The sequence below is a fragment of the Eleutherodactylus coqui genome, chromosome 6 (genome assembly GCF_035609145.1).
Source record: "Eleutherodactylus coqui strain aEleCoq1 chromosome 6, aEleCoq1.hap1, whole genome shotgun sequence".
NCBI classification, from domain to species: Eukaryota; Metazoa; Chordata; class Amphibia; order Anura; family Eleutherodactylidae; genus Eleutherodactylus; species Eleutherodactylus coqui.
The window spans coordinates 130,349,137-130,368,207 of record NC_089842.1 but is presented as its reverse complement, the minus strand read 5'-3'; the positions used below and the strand labels follow the sequence as shown (position 1 = coordinate 130,368,207).

The 19,071-nt window shown below is 45.3% G+C and overlaps 1 protein-coding gene across 1 annotated transcript in view; it reads right to left on the bottom strand.

Moving 5' to 3' along the window:
- Positions 1–17,859, bottom strand: part of SEL1L (SEL1L adaptor subunit of SYVN1 ubiquitin ligase) — a 72,733-nt gene extending 54,874 nt beyond the window's left edge. The window contains exon 1 of the mRNA XM_066607598.1: positions 17,855–17,859. The gene's annotated coding sequence lies outside the window, so the exon portion shown is untranslated. The remainder of the gene's footprint in view (positions 1–17,854) is intronic.
- Between the last annotated feature and the right edge of the window lie 1,212 nt (positions 17,860–19,071).

Here is a 19,071-nt window from a genome sequence, read left to right as displayed (position 1 = left end):
ATGTCATGGTAACCTGCGGATCACCTGCACCCCTCCTGCATTGCCGACAGCACGTGAAATGGCAGAACTTTTAGAGCAGCTATAAATCCCCAGAGCGGGACTAGGATGTATTTCTCCTGAAGCTCAGCGTTTATTGTCACCCAATGAAGGGAAAGCTCACAATTCTGTGTACAGTACAATCTAAGTCTATTCTCTGCTGCAGCGGAATAATCGCCATATATTACTGCATCGGATATTTATCGTCCATTCAAACTCTGTTTGGAAGACGGCAAATAAAACATCCACAAAACTTTATTCTTGCCTCCAGGATTCTTTCTTCCTGGTCCCAGAGAACAGTTTTATGTCCCATATAATAAGTTGAGAGGCCGTTCCGGCTCTATCACGTGCTCGCTGGCAGTTTTATCGCTCCGTTCCACCGCTCTGCAGCAAATAAAGCCAAACTTAATTCCTATTATTCAAATATTTGTGCTTCCTGAGCCGCTCGGCTTCTCTGTTCTGTATTCGTCATGGTAACAATGTATTTTCTGCTGAAATCCTTCACTGTACAGTTGTTAGTTGGGGAAGAATAATGGAAATAACTTGCTGGTTTAACTGCTGCGGGTGCGTCCATAATGGAGCTGTGGGGACAGAATAGGCATAGAGCTCCCTATTATCTTGTCTCGTGTGTCTGACCATAGAACAGCCTGAGGTGTCATACTTCCCTTAGTGTTCTCTCTGCTTTTCTCCGTTTATATAGGCTGAAATGTATCTAGTATTCTCTCATCCCTTCAATTTATTCACTAGAATTCAGGGATATAAAAGCATCAATGCAAATCATGGGGGCTTGACTCTTCCTCTTGGGGATATCTAGTACTACCCTAGACCTAGGCCTGCAGCAAATATACTGCAGACAAGTCAGCTGATATTTCAGTACGGAAACCTCTATATTAACTACATATATTATACAAAGGAGGGATCTGTAAAACCAGTGGAGCAGCTTGTAGCCCCCCAAAACTTGGTGAACAGTGTTTTGGGATTCTTCTAGTATTGATGTCAGACATTGTGGTCCTGTATATGCAATAAAAATGGAGTCCATATAGTAAGAGGCTTGCATTTCAATCGTGAGATGGCTCCACCTTGTATGCTTATGTCATTGCTGCTCTTCTTAGTGGGTGGGAGCTATGGCACTCTATAGCCCAAAGCTATGTGTATTGGAGGGGGATATTAGTGACGAGCGATTAGTGGTTCACTAATTTACCCTCCATTGTAACCAAAGCCCCCCAAATTTCATGGGATTACATCAACACATCTAGGGAACACTGTGCTCTTCCCAAACATTGGTCAAAATAGTGTACAGTGGTGTAGGGGTCAATCGTAGTACAGGGGTATCACTGAAAATGAAGAAGGCCCACATAGGGTCAGCAAATGTACAAAGGAAGATAGGAGGTTTACTACTTGTTTTAAAAGCAATATCAGAGGCGTAACTATAGAGGATGCAGGGGATGCGGTTGCACCCGGGCCCAGGAGCCTTAGGGGGCCGATAAGGCCTCTCTTCTCCATATATGGAACCCAGTACTTTAAGTAAAGCATTATAATTCAGGGCCCTGTTCCACGTTTTGCATCGGGGCCCGGGAGCTTCAAGTTACGCCTCTGCAATATCATACATTTTACATAGAGAAATTCTGCAAGGTGAACAGAACACTCCAACACGGACCTTCTCTAAAAAACAGCTGTAGAGCGCTCAAAAAATTTCGCTACACAAGACAGCAGATGTGTTGCTTGTTTTATGAGCAATGCCATCAAGTTTGCAAAGGACAAGTTCTACCAGGTGAACAGAACGGCCAAGGATGGACCTTCTCCAAGGAAAAGCTGTAGAGTTACAGCGGTTTCTTGTGTTTATCATTTTTTTTCATTTAGGGAGAAGGAGGAGGAAACATGGGGGAAGCAGGAGAAGGAGAGCAGCAGCATTTCCACCACCACAACCAGCAACATCACCTTGAGGGCACAGTGTGGTCTTTGATATAAATCTATGGTCAGTCATATGTGAGTAACAATTGCCAGTGTGCTAGCTAATCAGGGGCGTAACTATAGAGCATACAGGGGATGTGGTTGCACTCGGGCCCAGGAGCCTTAGGGGGCCTATAAGGCCTCTCTTCTCCATATAGGGAACCCAGTACTTTAAAGGGGTTGTCCCGCGGCAGCAAGTGGGTCTATACACTTCTGTATGGCCATATTAATGCACTTTGTAATGTACATTGTGCATTAATTATGAGCCATACAGAAGTTATAAGAAGTTTTTCACTTACCTGCTCCGTTGCTAGCGTCCTCGTTTCCATGGAGGCCGTCTAATTTTCGGCGTCTAATGGCCAAATTAGACGCGCTTGCGCAGTCCGGGTCTTCTTCTTTCCTCAATGGGGCCGCTCGTGCTGGATGCCGGCTCCGTGTAGCTCCGCCCCGTCATGTGCCGATTCCAGCCAATCAGGAGGCTGGAATCGGCAATGGACCGCACGGAAGCCCTGCGGTCCACCGAGAGAGAAGATCCCGGCGGCCATCTTCAGCAGGTAAGTAAGAAGTCACCGGAGCGCGGGGATTCAGGTAAGCACTCTCCGGTGTTCTTTTTTAACCCCTGCATCGGGGTTGTCTCGCGCCGAACGGGGGGGGGGTTGAAAAAAAACAAAAACCCGTTTCGGCGCGGGACAACCCCTTTAAGTAAAGCATTATAAAGCATGTTGTGCAAGTTCTGGCCACTCATCCAGCACAGACTTCTAGAAGTCAAAAGGGCCAATGCCATGTCTGAGTACATCTATGTGGGAGCTGACATAGTCTTGGACCATGATGGATAAGTGCTGACTGCTTCTGCTGCAGGATGCAATGGGCTGAAAAACCTATACCAGACATCTGTTATACTTGCTGTTTGTCCACCATGAGCTACATACGCACAGCAATGAGGAAATGCTATACTTAAGCTGATTAATAGTCTGCCCTGATAACACTTCCCCGCTCCAGGGCGTAAGTTTACATCCTGGCAGCGGGGTTCTTCCCGGAACAGGGCGTAAACTTACGTCCTGGGAATAGCGTGAGATCATAAGTGATCTTGCGCTATCCCACAGAGGGAGGCGGCTGTCAGTCATAACCCGCCTCCCGCTGCAACAGCAGGGGTGCATCGGAGATGAGCCCCCCGCTGTTAACCCTTTCCCTGCCGCGATCTAAGTAGATCGCGGCATGGGAGGGGTTCACAGAGGGAGCGCGCTCCGTCTGTGACGTTACTGGGCTCTCGCGATATAATTGCAGAGAGCCCGGCTGGTTGCTGTGGCAACAGGAGGCCAGATACTGATGCTCTGTATTGCCATAGCCTGTGATTGCTGTATAAGCGATAAGGCATAGCAGAGCAGTAGCCCTGCCATGCCTTATCACAGCGATCATCAGTGCTGTACTGTAAGTGCCCCAGAGGGACACAAATTGTGTAAAAAAAAGATAAAAAAGAAAAATGTTAAAAATATTAAAATCCCACATATTTGGTATTGTCGCGTCCGTAACGACACGTACAATAAGTGGCACATGCTTTTGACTGTGCACGGAAAAAAGCGTTAAAAAAACGCTAAAAAACTGAGGCAAAATGCTAATTTTTAGCATTTTGCCTCCCTAAAAACACAATAAAAGTGATCAAAAAAACCATATGTACCCCAAAATGGTACCAATAAAAACTACAGCTCGTCTTGCAAAAAATAAGCCCTCATAGAGCTCCATACATAGAAGAAAAAAAAAGTTACAGGACTTTGAATGCAGCGATTTAGAAAAAAAAAAGATTTCCAAAAAAAGGGTTTTTATTGCAGAAAAGTGGAAAAAAAACTAAAAAAATGTTAGAATTTTGGTATCTTTGTAATCGTACCGACCCGCAGAAAAAATTGATTGTGTCATTTATGCTGCATGATTAACGCTGTAAAAAAAAAAAATCTATGGCAGTATTGATGCGTTTTCTCTCCCTGTTATCATAAAAAAGAAAAATAAAAAGTTTTACAATATAGTCTATGTACCCAAAAGTGGCACCAATAAAAACTACAGTTTGCCACGCAAAAAACAAGCCCTTATACGTCCGCATCGATGGAAAAATGGAGAAGAAAATCCACCAAAAATCGTTGCGTTCTTAAGCCCAAAATAGGCCATGTCATTAAGGGGTTAAAAACGCTCTCCACTGCCGTAATGAGATTCGTCATTTTGGCCCTGTAGCAGGGATCAAAGAGAGTGGCCACCCAGTAATGATCTGATATTTTGATGTGGCCTATGTGACGATCTTTCTTCAAGCACTGCAGCATGAAGGCGCTCAGATGCTTCAGATTACCTAAGGGTGGTGGCCCACATTCTTCCTCCTCTATATTTTCCCCAGGGATGGAGAAACATTTTGGAGAAGAGACCTCCCATTCTTGCCCAATGTGTAATGGCGGTCTCGCCAGCCAGTTGCAAGATTGTTACCCCTTTCTCCTCCTGCTCCTGTGACAAGAACACATCATTGTCTTTGAGGCCCTGTAACATCTGTTCCAGCAGGCAGACAACAGGGATGGTCATACTGATCAGTGCATCATCACCACTGACCATTTTGGTCGCTTCTCGAAGCAGGCTAAAACAGCACAGGCATGTTTGATCTGCAGCCACTCCATAGTCGTCAAGTGACCAACCTCCACACAGCATCCGCTGGTACTCCGTGATTGCCCTCTGCTCCTGGCTTAGCAACATATGCAACGTGGAATTCCACCATGTAGGCACATCACAGATGAGACGATTGAGTGGTGGTCCGAACTGTTGCTGCATCTTCGCCAGACGATAGGTGGCTGGGTGTGAATGACAAAAGTGTCAGCACAGTTTCGTGGCCTTTTGTAGCAGTGGATGTAAACCTGGGTGATTGCTTAGGAAGTGCTGCACTACCCGGTTCATCATATGGGTCAGGCAAGGTACGTGTGTGAACTTGAACTTGCCTGGCTACAAATTGTACAGCCACATATCAACCTGGACCTGTAGAGCCGTTAACAGCTCTTTGGCCGTATGGCTGTGCTCTCCTAGACATACAAGTTTTAGGACAGCATTTTGGCGATCACCATGTGGACCGCTGTTTGGGGTTTGGATTTTGTCACATATGAATACCGGTGCTGATGTGGACGGTGTTGAAGGGTAGTATGAAGAGGTGGAGGAAGAGAAGGAGGGGGTGAGGAAGGGACAGAGGGACAGAGAAGGATGAATGTCCCACAACTGTTGGAGGTACCACTTTTGGTTTTATGACCCTGTGTGCTGTTAAGGATATGTAACGCCTCTGACCATGCTTGCTGGACCACGTGTCCATGGTCAGGTTATGCTGTCACTGACAGTGCTCTTCAATGTCAGGGACACATTATCACTCAGATGGCAATGCAGGCCAGGGACGGCTTTTTGGGCAAAGAAATTGTGGCTGGGCATCTGGTGCTGTTGGTTAGCATGGAACATCACGTTGCAGAAAGCGTCTGTATCCACTAGCCTGAAGGGCAGCATTTCCATTGCTGTGCAATACTCGTGTTCAGGCTCTGTGCTTGTGGATGATTGGGGTGGTATCTTTTTTTACATTCCAATACCTGGGGGATGGTTCACTTTTTAATGTAGTTTTATGTAACTTAGCTTATAAGTTTGTAGTTTGCAGAAACCACTGCTAGCTGCATAAAGCCTGCAAATAATTCGTAGTGGCGGGACTGGTGACTTTTAATGACATCTGAGGCCGCTAACACACACTGTGTGTATTTGCTGTTTCCCTGTTTGGTTTTATATTAACAAAAAAAGCACTGCCAACTAAATAAGCCACAATCCCTGGGAGGCACAATATGTGATAACAGAAGGCCACAGAGTATAGCTTGCATCTTTGTGAGCTGTCACTGTTTGGCGCAGTGTAGTTGAAGATAAGCAACACTAGTGAATATTGGTAATAGGGCCCAGTATAATTGCTGTTTCTAGCAACCCCTTTTTCAGGTTTTGCATTTTCTTGTAGAAAATTCTTTTCATTTCACCGTGAAATTTCCTTTTTTCTCCTGACAAATAAGGATTGTGATTTCAGTGATTTCTGCCGCCCTCCTGTTATCGCCACCGTTCCACTAATATCTTCCAAATGTGACATTAATGGGCGGCACAGTGCACATCTTCAGGGGTCTGAACGTGGAGCATCCGCTGTGCGCTCCGAATACTGATGAGGCTTCTTCTTTGAAGTTGGGGAGAATATTAGACTCAGGGAATTTGACGCTTCTCAGCTTTATTTCTGTCATTTTGGATAAAAAGCTTTTGTTGAATATGAAATAATAAAACTCCAGATGTACAGAATGGAGATGAAAGCAAAGCAACCACCGCACAAAACATAGACAGCATGGCTGCTGCAGCTAGGGGGCTGCCTATCACTCTCGGAGTCCAGTGTATGCTACAAGCAGGTGCTTATCATTGTGGCTAGTAGTGGCACTATATAATATATGTTGTACACGAGCCGATAAATCGTTCAGATTCCCACAATCCAGCAATAATCTGAATGTATCGTTCAGCCTAAATACGGGCACCGACAAAACAAATTAATTTGTTCTGTTATCGTTTGCCGCTCAGTTTCTGCATGCCTCCCCAGACAACTCTGCCTCTGTTCAGTCAGTGATGCTTGTTCCTGTGTAACAGCAAGGAACAATCATTGCTGGGATGACCTGTCAGGCATCTGGACCCGAGAGGCCGTCCTGTGTAAAGGGGTCCTATGGGTTTATTCAGACAACCGTATTTAAGCATGTATTTCGTCATGTTAAAAAAAAAAAAATCGCTCAAAAAACGCGACCATGTGAGGCATTGGATTTCAATGGGTTCATTCAAACAAGCATTTTTTTGCCGCATAAAATAATAATCCCAGGAAAAATAATACAGAGGTGACCATTTTCATACGCCGTGTGAGAAGATAGGTATTGCCCTATCTTTTGATGTGATACGCAGCAAGCTCCCATAGACTTCAATGGCAGCAGGAAAAATGTAGGGGGAGGGAGTTGCCTTGTGTACAACGCAGGGAAAATAAGACAGCTACTTCTACTTAAGCATTATTGGTCATTCCAAGCATTTTCTTCAGATCATTGGTTTCCATCGTTTCTATGTATGATTTAATATTTACGCAGCAGTTCCCAGTGTGAATGACATGAAATTAAACTACTAATGACCACTTGTCCATTATAAGTATGTATGTGTGTGGGTGCTTCTCATGCTCCACCCTTGGTGATGTCATCCTTCCGCCCCTAGTGATGTCATCGCAGGTCCTGCAACATATACAAACACAGAGCCTGACTGACAGAAGAACAACACAGTTAGGGCTCTTGGAATGGGAGGACAAAAATAACAAATGAGAATACAGCTAAGCCATAATTATCTCAGACACAACTCCGCAGTCCTGACAGAAGACACCGACCTACCACCACCACAGAGATGCGGTGGGCTAAAGGACCTGTGGTGATGTCACTGCTGTGGGAGGAGCTATTGTGCTATTTGGTAAAAGGGATCCGGTGGGCTGAAGGACCTGTGGTGATGTCACTACTGTGGGAAGAGCCATTATGCAGTTTGGTGAAAGAGATCCGGTGGGCTGAAGGACCTGCGGTGATGTTACTGCTGTGGGAGGAGCCATTGTGCAGTTTGGTACAAAGTATTGTATACTGGATAAGCCGACAGCTACCACCAGGACATGTGATGACGTTACCGTCATGTGATCACCTGTGTGGATGAAGTCAGGGATCACATGACCAGGGGCTGATCACAGTATCCAGGAGTCTGCTGAGCTGGTGATGCCTGGAAATCAGCATGCATGTACCACAGCTGTGTGTGTGTGATGTGTATCAATCAGGTTGCATGTAGCAGAGCTGTGTGTGATGTGTGTCAATCAGGATGCATGTAGCAGAGCTGTGTGTGATGTGTGGGGATCATAATGGATGCACGATGTAGCAGAGCTGTGTGGCGCATTGCGACACCAGAAACACTGGTACTACAATTTCCTAATAATTACCAGCATACATATGCAGAAGACAGATTGTATGTCGGACCTCTTTTCTGCAAAGTGTTAGAAACGTGTCGGACCTCGCCCGACATGGGAGCTATGCAGGGAAATCTCAATGTCGGGTTGAGCTGGCTGTCCCTACATGTTATTAGGGGATGTCAGAACCACACATTCTAAGCATGTTAAAGGTTCCTAAAGGCTGCGTTCACACACAGCGTTTTGGTTTTTTTTTTTTAAAAAAAAGCACATGCATTTTTTTTATTTTAAATGCATGCATTGTTAAAAACTGCATGTGTTTTTTAAAAATCGCATGCGTTTTTTAACAATACACGCTTTCATTTAATCACCCCCACTCCCCCTCCCGGTTCAAAACAGCAACAAAAAATGCCATGTACGAACGCAGCTCTGGACTATGCAACCCATCAAACCTGCCCACAATAAGCAGAATAACAATCTGGAAAATTTCAGCTTTTAATGGGCAATTGTACAAATTTGAGACACGTTGTTTCCTTTATTGCCTAAATTGCAGCCGCTTTGTCCCCCAAAGTTCTCAGCTCCTCATATAATTTTATGTGATGCAGTAAACAAACACATGGGAGAACTACACCGTGTCCTATAAGAGGTCATTAATGGCTGGTGCAGTCCTGACAGGTAATGAGATTGATGAGAGCAGACTTTGTAAGACATAATTATACAGAGCGGCCGTTACAAGCACCCGGCGGGCAGTTAAAACGTTATGTAGTGTAATCACAGCTGACGACTTGTGAGTGCTGGGATGTATCTCCTAATAATGAGTAACGTCCCCGCTGCAGGTTCCGTGCCGTTCACAATTATCACTGATGTTAATGGGGGAGGCTCCAGCCAACTGCAACCGAAATAATGGAGTTGAGGGCACCAAGGTCAACCTATGCAAAGCAATCCCCTGTATCATGCAGCTGCTGCCACCTATGACAGCCAATCAGATGCTTTCTTCTACCTGTTACTTTCTAACTTCACACCAAGTTTCTCTGTAAATAGTATTAATCCCGAGTTACATCCTGTATTATACTCCAGAGCTGCACTCACTGTTCTGTCGGTGGAGGCGCTGTGTACACACATTACATTAGACCACCTACAGACGAGCGGGTTGGATTCCGCATGGGGGAGCCCACAGCAGAATCTGACCTTGACAGCAGCGGGTGTCCGCACTTACCTGTCTTCTTTTTCTTTAGTTTATACTGTAGATGGCCATGGCAAGTCGCCGTCAGACATACGCAGTACAGATTTTTTTTTAAAGTTTATTTTTCCCGCACCGTTGCTAGGCGATGACACGGAATTCTCAACCTTTCTGCAATGTCAATTGCGGAAGGGCCGCAGCTCGGACACTTTTTATTGACTTCAATGGAAGCCGACCATGTAGAGTTTTTCCTCTGCTCACGAAATTTGCGAAAACCGCAATTTGATTCTGTGAGTTTGCAGGAAGAAGCGCTTTTCCATAGCATGTACTGAACAGTATTTGCTGCGGATCCACGGTATGGACCACGGATTCTGCACTGCAAATCCGTTCGCATACAGGCGGCCTTACTTATCCTGTACTGTGGTGGAGTCACTGTGTACCTTAGTGCTTATCCTGTATTCCCGAATGGCAGCCTGTATAGTACTTCAGAGCTGTACTCAGTGTTCTACCGTCTTAGGGCTCCTGCACACTTGCGTTTTTCTTGCACGTTTTTTTTCACGCGATATTGCTGTGCTTTTTTTCACGTGATTGTCAATGGGACTTTCTAATGTTAAAAAACGCATCGCAAGTTGGTGCTTTGCAATTTTTGTGCGATGCGTTTTTAACATTAGAAAGTCCCATTGACAATCGCGTGAAAAAAACGCAGCGATATCGCGCAAGAAAAACGCAAGTGGGTATTCCCCCATAGACTGCCTGTCCACGGGCGAGGTAGAATATCGCTAGCGATATTCTGCCATGTGGAAGCATGGAGGTGGGGAGGGGGAGAAATGACAGGTCTTCGCGGTGAGCCTATCTGATGGACAGGCTCACCGCGGAGATTTGCAGCAAAGCGCAGCATATCACAATTTCAATCCTGCGAGCGGAGACGTCGGGCTGCGCTTTCCATAGTTAGGTCTATGGAAAGCGTTCACTGTGTTACCTGCGGCCGGATTATGGCAGCGGATAAGGCCCCCTGTCTACGGCAGTGACGGAATATCACTAGCGATATTCTGCCACAGGGGAGGAGGGGGGGGGGGCCGCTGTCAGCTCTCTGCGGTGAGCCTATCTGACAGATAGGCTCACCATGGAGAATCGTGGCAAATTGCAGCATGCCGTGATTTGAATCCCGCGAGCGGAGAATCGCTGTGGTTCTCTGCTCGTGGACAGCCACGAGTAACACAATGAACTATCGCCCGTGGACAGGCAGACATTCAGTGTCTGCACACAGTATGCTCTGTTTATTTGTTTTTGGAGAAACTGCTATTCTTAGAGATGTGTATGTGTAGAAACTACTAATCCATGTGACTCCACAGTTTATAGAGATTAGATCTATATGTGACCTGTAATATGGGGTTCAGAGATGGACTTACCCTTTAAAGGGGTTGTCCAGTTGTGAACTAATGATAGCCAATCCTCAGGATACTTCAACAAAAGTAGCTCATTGGGGTTCATCACCAAGAACCCCTGGCATTCAACTGTTTTTGGAGTCAGTGTGCTTATGCACTAAGCAGATTTCTGCAGGAAGCAGACAGCTCCGTGTTTACTGTAGTGGCCAGGGTTGAAATTGCAGGACAAATCACATTGAAATGAATGGTGAACAGCTGATTGGTGGGTGTATCAGGTAACGGGCCCCTGTCAAACTACTATTGATGACCTATCCTAAAGTTAGGCCATCAATAGTTTACAATTGGACAACCGCTCTAAGTACAGGAACCTTCATGCTGCTAAAGTGTGAACGAACCATCTCAATGCAATGCACATGCAAATTTTGTGTGCGAAAATACGGTCATCTGAAGACACCCTCATAGAGGACATACATTCTTTCTATTGTACATTAAGGCTGCCTGTCCATAGGCGATAGTCGTAGCGTGATCCCTGGCGATAAATCACCCACGGATCAGGCTATAAAAGGCTTTTCATAGGCTAACTATGGAAAGCACAGCCTGACATCCCCGAGCGGAGAATCATAGCGATTCTGCGCTCGCAGGATTAAAATCGCGGCATGCTGCGGCTTGCCGTAATTCTCTGCAGTGAGCCTATCTATTAGATAGGCTCATCACAGAGACCTGTCAGTGCTCCCCCCTCTTCTCTTGCGGCTGTGGAAAGGCAGCCTAATGCCTTGCCAATGACTGGTGTCCGAGTGAGGGAGTTAGACTTAGGCTTCATTCACACAAGTGTATGTGTTTTACGGTCAGCCGTATGCGCCATAAAAAAAGCGTGAATGAAGAAAAGATGTGATCAAGTTCCAAGCTTAATTAGCATTTTCTCGTCCATTCACACGGCCGGGTGCAACGTATTAGAGAAAAAATACGCCACAGCCCGGAAATCCCTCGCTCGGCATAAATCTTTGGAATGACTTCTAATGCCTAAATAGAGGCACCTTTAAGCTTTTCCCTGCGTTGGACGCTGCTAAACTCACTCCCCCTCCCTTTTTATTCTGCTCCCATAGGAGTCAATGGGAGCTGCCAGCATATATTGGTCGAAAGATAGAGCAAGATCCATCTTTTCCAGCAGCGTATAAATTTGCTTGCTGATTTTGATCACGTTTGTGCTATTTTTTCCGACACAACGTTTTTACGTGGGTACAAATTGGTCAATTGAATGAATACATTGGAAGCCAACGCTTCAGATGGTCGCGATTTTTGGGGGACATAAAAACATGGCTAAATAGCTGCATAAGAACACTCATGTAAATAAAGCCTAACTGTGGCCATTAGTGAGCCTGACACAGTAAGGCTTCTTTCACACGAGTGCATATCGGCCGGCTGTTTTCACGGCTGGCCGATATACGCTACATTGTGGGCGAAAAACCTGATGAACGGGCGCACAAATCAAATGTTTGTGTGTCGTTCATATGGCCATCTCCCATTTCCCCTCCCACCCCATTGCAGGGTTACCTGTCTTCCGCTTAGCTCCGCCCATGTCTCGCCCCTTGTCTATAGCCATCAATGGGAGGAGGCGGGGCAGACCGGCACTTAGCCCTGCCCCCTCCCATTGTACAGAATGAACGGGGAGGAAGACAGGTGAGCCTGCACGGAGAAGGGGAGGAGAATAGAGAGAGGGAGTTTAGCAGCCACGCTGCTAAACTCCCTCCCACCTACGGCCGCTGCCATGGGCTCCCATAGGAGCCCATGCAGCAGCCGACGTATTCCGTCCCAAACATAGTTCCAGAGCGTCTCGCAAATACGCCCATGTGATCGGAAGCATTGGAATCCAATGCATCAGATCACAGTGCATATCGTCTGGCCATGATAACGTACACGCTATCTTTAGTGCAGTATAACTGCAATCTTTTCATGCGCCTATACTGCGCTAAAACCACACTCGTGTGAACGAGGCCTTAAGGCAGGATTCACAGGGACATATTTGAGCGCGAAAAATTTGCACACACAATATGCAGAAAATGGAACTCGTTGATTTAGATGGGTTTGTTCACATGCATGTATTTGCCCTAGTTTCCTGTGCATTTGCGCAGGGAAAGAGAACATTTTAAACTCTTGAAACTGATTGGCCATTTCAATGGCTGGGAGCATTGATGCATATTTTTTACAGTAAAAAATCCAGTTGTTCATGCAAATACGCAACGCCCATTCCACAAAAATACGACGTAAGCGTGAACGCAAATACTTATGTGCTTATGCGAATCTGGTCTAAATGAGTGCCTCTCCACAAGTGGAAAAGATCAGTTGATTCTATTGAACTTTGTTTGTACCTGCTGCAGAAGCTGTGTCACTGTCCCTTATTTGGGCCCAAAGACTTCTCTAGTGCGGCTGCTTTATGTTTCATATGTATTATCAGTAAAACGCTAAAGAAGTCAACCATTCCTCGCCAAACTGTAGAATCACTGTATGGCCAAAAATATTGGGGCTTCATTTAACCCAAGTGTCGGTGTAATCTTTGCCCCCCCCCCCCCCCCCGAGTATTGTTGTGACTTTATTTTATTCCTGAGCGCCAAGTATGTCGATGTCCTAGTACTGGAGCAGTACAGCCAGAGCACCTTGAGAGGAGTTGAGGGCTGGGTGGCAGCCGGATGTCTTTACACGTGTGTCTCAAGGGCCATTTACACAGGACAATTATCGCTCAAAATTCATCCAAACAAACTAAATTGAGCGATAACCGTCCAATATAAATCGTTTATTATTCATTAACTTGTTGTTATTGTGCTTCACGTAGAAGGTGAGTGCTGAGCAGGAAGCCAGTGATCCAGCAGTCTTCTCTTGCTGTCTAATCACTGTACACGTGCACTAACTGACCCTACCGGTGACGTCAGCACTCAGGCAGTGTTCCCCAACTCCCATCCTCAGGGACCGTCATGTTTTCAGGATTTCCTCAGTATTGCACATGTGATGTAATTATTGTCGGTGCCTCAGACATTGCCACAGGTGTTCTTACTATAGGATATCCTGAACCATGACCTGTTGGTGGTCCCCGAGGACTGAAGTTGGGAAGCACAGGTTTATTCGACTATCGTCCTGTGTAAATGGGACATTACATAGTTTTTCTGCTGAAAATCTTTTGGTTTACAGAAGCCGCACTATTGTGCTTTCTGCGAACACCTAGCTGTCATAGTAGCTGGTCAGAAGTGACATTAATGATGCTATCATCTCAATTACGTATTAATGCTTGTTGACACTGCTGCGTTCCAGAGGAGAAGACGACTACAGAAGAAATTACAGTAACCAAACAAGCAGATGTAATTACACTGATATGAGGATGAGGAGGGGACGCTCGGAGGGGCAGACAGCGCTGTGCAAACGTATTCACTGCACTCTATATATCCTGATTACTGCTGGAGTGAAAACGCAGAATAAAGGAATAATGTTCACCAACACCCAAACCATCTGAGTGGTAAAGAGCAAAAAAAACTGCTCGCTATTTACTCCTGGCAGTTCCTACAATTTAGTCTCGGCTTATCCTGATACTTCTCACTGCTGAAGATTTGTTACAATGTACAGTATTAGTGTAGAATAGCTATTAGCTTGGAGTTTGTGGCAAAAGAGAGATTTGTGCTGCAGCTGGGATTACAAGACACAGGATTATCTTCAGACACCTTCTAAGGACTCATGTCCACGACCATGTTTTCACGCCATATCACACGTGCATTGCACAACTGCATGATATGTAGCAAATGGAGTAAATTAAATTCAGTGGACTTTCATTGATCCATGCACACCAGCGTGTGGACACTGTGTATCGATATGAAGAGAAAAAAATTGCAGCATGCTCTATTTCGTTGCGTGCGTGAGCAGCATGAGCCCTGCAGAATTTCTGCACGCTGCCATAGGATTCCATTAGATAAGCAGACAGACGTGATTTGACCGTGTGAAAACTCACATGGTAAACAAATTGCGGTATTTCCTATTTCTGTGCAAGCCTCGCAGCGGCCCGCACAGAAACGGCACCGCTGATGCGCCGCCTCTGCACTGTGCATGTGTGGCTGTGCGCCAGCCGGCACATCGCAGTGCAGAGAGAGAAGATGCCGGACAGGTAAGTATAGGTCAATACCAGGGCACGGGTCGCAATGTTTAATTCATTGACAGCAATGGTGAAGAATTTAAAGTATAGTAGAAAGTTGCGGAACCTTTTCTTATACAAGCTTTATTTACATGGGACTGCGTCAGCCCTGTAAGGTCTTTGGGCTCATGCCCACGAGCGTCGCAGGATATGCCAGCAGATTTATGCGTGTTTTTCTGCGGTCTTTGTTAATACCATATATTAATGGAGACCTTCCGCAGCGTAAATCCACAGCAAATAGAACATGCCGCGATTTATTTTCTACTGCGGAAATCCATGGTAGAATTCCCCATGCGACCATTGGCTGGCAGAAAAGCTATTAGGTTCAATAGAACCTAATAGCTGCGGAATTCACACGCAGATTTCCACCGCAGGAAACGCAGTAGAAATCCGTTCATGGGCATTCACCCTTTCTCAGATGTAACTGGAGAGTGAGCTCTGTAGCCAATACACTGATGAGATGGGATTTTTTACTTCTGGACAGCATCAGGTGAAAAAAGGACAAAAAATGAGACAAAGGAGAATCCAAAGGACCACAGCATCTGCACAGAGCCGTGGAGAGCACCACTTCTACAATATCAGCATCGTCCTACGCAGACTGACCATGAGGGATGAGGCCATTACTAACCTCCCACACCCTGCTATCCCTCAACCATCTCACAAAGGCATGGTAAATGCTCATTTATTTCATCCAGCGGGGAATGAAATCAAGGGCAAGACGTGTAAAAATGAAGGAAATCAGAGCCTGAGCATTTATGTCTGCGCTAGGGATGGATGGAGAGAGCGGTTACATTAGGGAAACAGGTGAATCCAGCACAATCCTCTAAACATCTTGAATGCCTTGTAAATCTGTTCTGTAGGGTAATCAATGGAAGCTGTGCCTGCAATTACAAGCGCGGGTTTATATGGACGATTATAATTGCTCAAATTTGAACGATCCAGGAATTTTTTTGAACGATTATTGCATCTTTATTCAAAGTTCAATCGCTCAATCATTGTTATTCTATTGTTCATTCTTATTTCTGCATTCTTTGGTTACTCCATGTGCAGCATTGTATCCTGAATCCTGCGTCATCAGACCTCCACGCATGACAGTAACAGCAGCAGGCGCCTTCATGTGCTCTGCCTTTGTATGTGTCTGTCTATACTGTGTATCTGTCATTTTATTCATGAACCAGAGAGCTCTGGAGGAACAGAGGTATACCAATGTAACAAGACTAACGCATCTTGTGTAGCGGATTACTGTGGTAATGAGTCGCAGCTCAGCACGACTGGTGCGGCTACGCTATCTGCATAGCAAGGCTGCCCTTCTTATGCAAGTAGCGCAGTGCAGCCTAAAGGCACCGGGTGGTCTGCGCTGCAGATATAGCATGCCATCCTTCAAAAATGGTGCTGCTAGTTTACTTCCAGATAGGGGGATTCAGCAAAGTAGGGAGTTGTGAGACTATAGATGATGAGATGAATTCAGGACATAAAGTGAAGCCTGCGATTCACCTGTGTGCTCTGGGCAGAGGCGTAACTTGAAGCTCCTGGGCCCCAATGCAAAACCTGGAACGGGGCCCCCAACTATAATGCTTTATTCATAGTGCTGGGCTCCCTATATGGAGAAGAGAGGCCTTATGGGCCCCCTAAGGCTCCTGGGCCCGGGTGCAACTGCATCCCCTGTATCTTCTATAGTTACACCCCTGGCTCTGGGGGACTGAACCATACGTTCACTTCATGGAGGAGCTGGCTAGCAGCAGATACTGAAGTGCTGAGACCCTGTGATTGAATAGTGCCCAGCTTCACCATGGAAGCATGCTGATACCAAAGCTGATTAAGCGTAATCTCCCTTTATCCTACGTAAAAAACGTTGAATATGTATGTGCGCATGCGCATACGAAGTATCCCCGAACAGACTGCGGGACACTTAGAGATTACGTCAGAGCGACACGGCATGGCGGCGCACGCCTCACACGGAACTCCCACCTCCACAAGGTAAGATACACTATTTATAAGGTAAATGTTTGGATATAGGTTATGCTTGAAAAGGGCGTTCTTGAAACACCGAAACGCGTTGTATGTCCATTGCTACAAAGTGATTACACTTGTATGCATCTTTTTTGTTATATATATTCATTTCGTGAATAAATTGTATCTGCTAAAGAACTGTCTGCCATGACAGCGGATTTGTCTTAAAGTCCACAGTAGGAGCGCGGAAAGGAATCTTTTTCTATACAAAAAAATTTTGATACCAAAGCTGAGGGAAACTTGATGGCAGACCGAAAGTGATGAGTTCTGTATCCTTGCACATCAGACTGCCAGGCAGGAAAAATGGGACTGTGAGTGGAGCCTATGGTGAGCGTACTGTTAAAAAAAGGGCACATTGGGAAGTGCGAAGGAGACTTCTGCATCTTCGCTGACGGTTCTTGATTCCTGCTTTCTATGATATTATGCAGAACGAGGGAGAGAACATTTAGCGTGCAGATCTTCTATACCTGAGCTATGATGGCAGCACTGTAGTCTCTGGAGGGATAAGAAACGATTGCTTACCAGGTTGTTCAATAATCAGCCTACTTCTGTCTAATATGTATGGCCACGTTTAGACCCAGGAGGTCCAGAGTATTCCCTATTCAAGGCAACATTTAATAGGGAGTGAAAAAAGTGGATAGAAAATGTTATATACTTCATGATAAGGAAGAAGTACAGAAAATCAAGTTTACGGAGGGTGGAGAAGCAATATTTTATACAGCAAGTAGAAAAAGTCTTTATAGCATGGAAAGGCAATGTATTGTACAGCAGGTACCTGGAGAGACAGTACATTGTACAACAGAGAGAAGACGACTCTGTAGCATGGAGATTATGTCACTGATAAAACAATTCTGTGCTACATGAAGAAGCAGTATATAGTACAGCAGATATGCATAAACTTTTCCTTCTATGCTCTGTATTGCTGTCACATCTCCAGCAGCTGATGGGTTAAGTTGTGGCCGATGTGATATGGGACAGTCGCATAGATTTTTTATTTCCTGCTGATGGAACAGATAATTTCTGAGCCCCTCCTCAGCGCTGAACATCACATTGTTTATTGAAGATGTAGATCCCTTGCTGCAGGTAGAGGCTGCGGAGCAGAACTCACTGGTGGCCGCAGCCGCAGGTGCTATTGGATTCTACTTTTCATCATCTGCACTTTGTTTACTTATACAGATTGGACCGTCATGGTGGAAACTCTATGATTTACTGCTCTGGGCCTCCAATAATTGTAGTCAAATCCCATAGTCTATATATTACTGACACATTCCAGTGGTTTCCAGAGAAATGACAAGTGATTATTAATGTGCTATACTTGTAGCATGTGTGAATATATATAACAGTGTATATGTGTGCATTTGTCTATGTAGTATCGAATATTCTAGATTATGGGGTTGTTGTAGGAATGAATATGCAATTTACCTTTAGGTGACCTGAAATTTCATAGTAATAAAAAACGCATTTAGTATCGCGTCACACAGACACAGGCTTCTTTGCGCATGTATTGGCGTATTTCATGTTCATTCGTGCATGGCAAACAAAGACACACCAAGTGAAATAGCTAATTCTTCTGAGTCTCAGATGTGTTCTTTTTACAGAATTACGCAGCTCCTTCATTTTGCATGCGCATTTGGCAACCCCCATTGACTTCTATAGGGACCTCTGGTGCGCAAATGTGCAGAAAAGTAGAACATGCTGCAGTTAAAACCGGGGTTCTCCAAGTGCTGTCTTCAGATATAGCCTACGTCAAATCATTGTGTGGCAAGGCAGATCCACAACCATCTGTCTAACAAACATGTAGTTATGTGCTGGACACAAGTGATGGATTACCAGACACCAGATTACAGGAATTTCACTGTATATAGATGCTCTTCAGTCTGAAGTTGATCACATGATGGATGAGGGGCCTAAGTATCTAAGATTCTACATTCATCATATAAAGACAACACTGGGAAGATTGGGAAATCTCATGTCTGGTGAGGCTCTTGGCTTTAGCTGTGATCAGATCTGCTTTAGATTTTAATTCCCTTTACTGAAATTTGCTGATGATTTTTCCATAAGTAGACATGGTAGTGGGACCCAGGGGAACACATTGCCCCATGATGGACAATGGTAGATTATGCTACATTGTGGATCAAGATAAGATAGTCGCATGAAGGGGATCAGGAAAATATGATGCTGCTGCGTGGTGGACCTGCAGTTTACAAGGTTGATGGACCACAAAAAGGTAATATTATTAAGGAAAAGACAGTGCCATGTGGTGGAGCAGGAGAAGATGTACTTTTTGGTGGGCCAGGAGAAGATGATGTCATGCGGTGGAGTAGGAGATATACATTGTGATGAACCAGGAGGAGACCGTGCC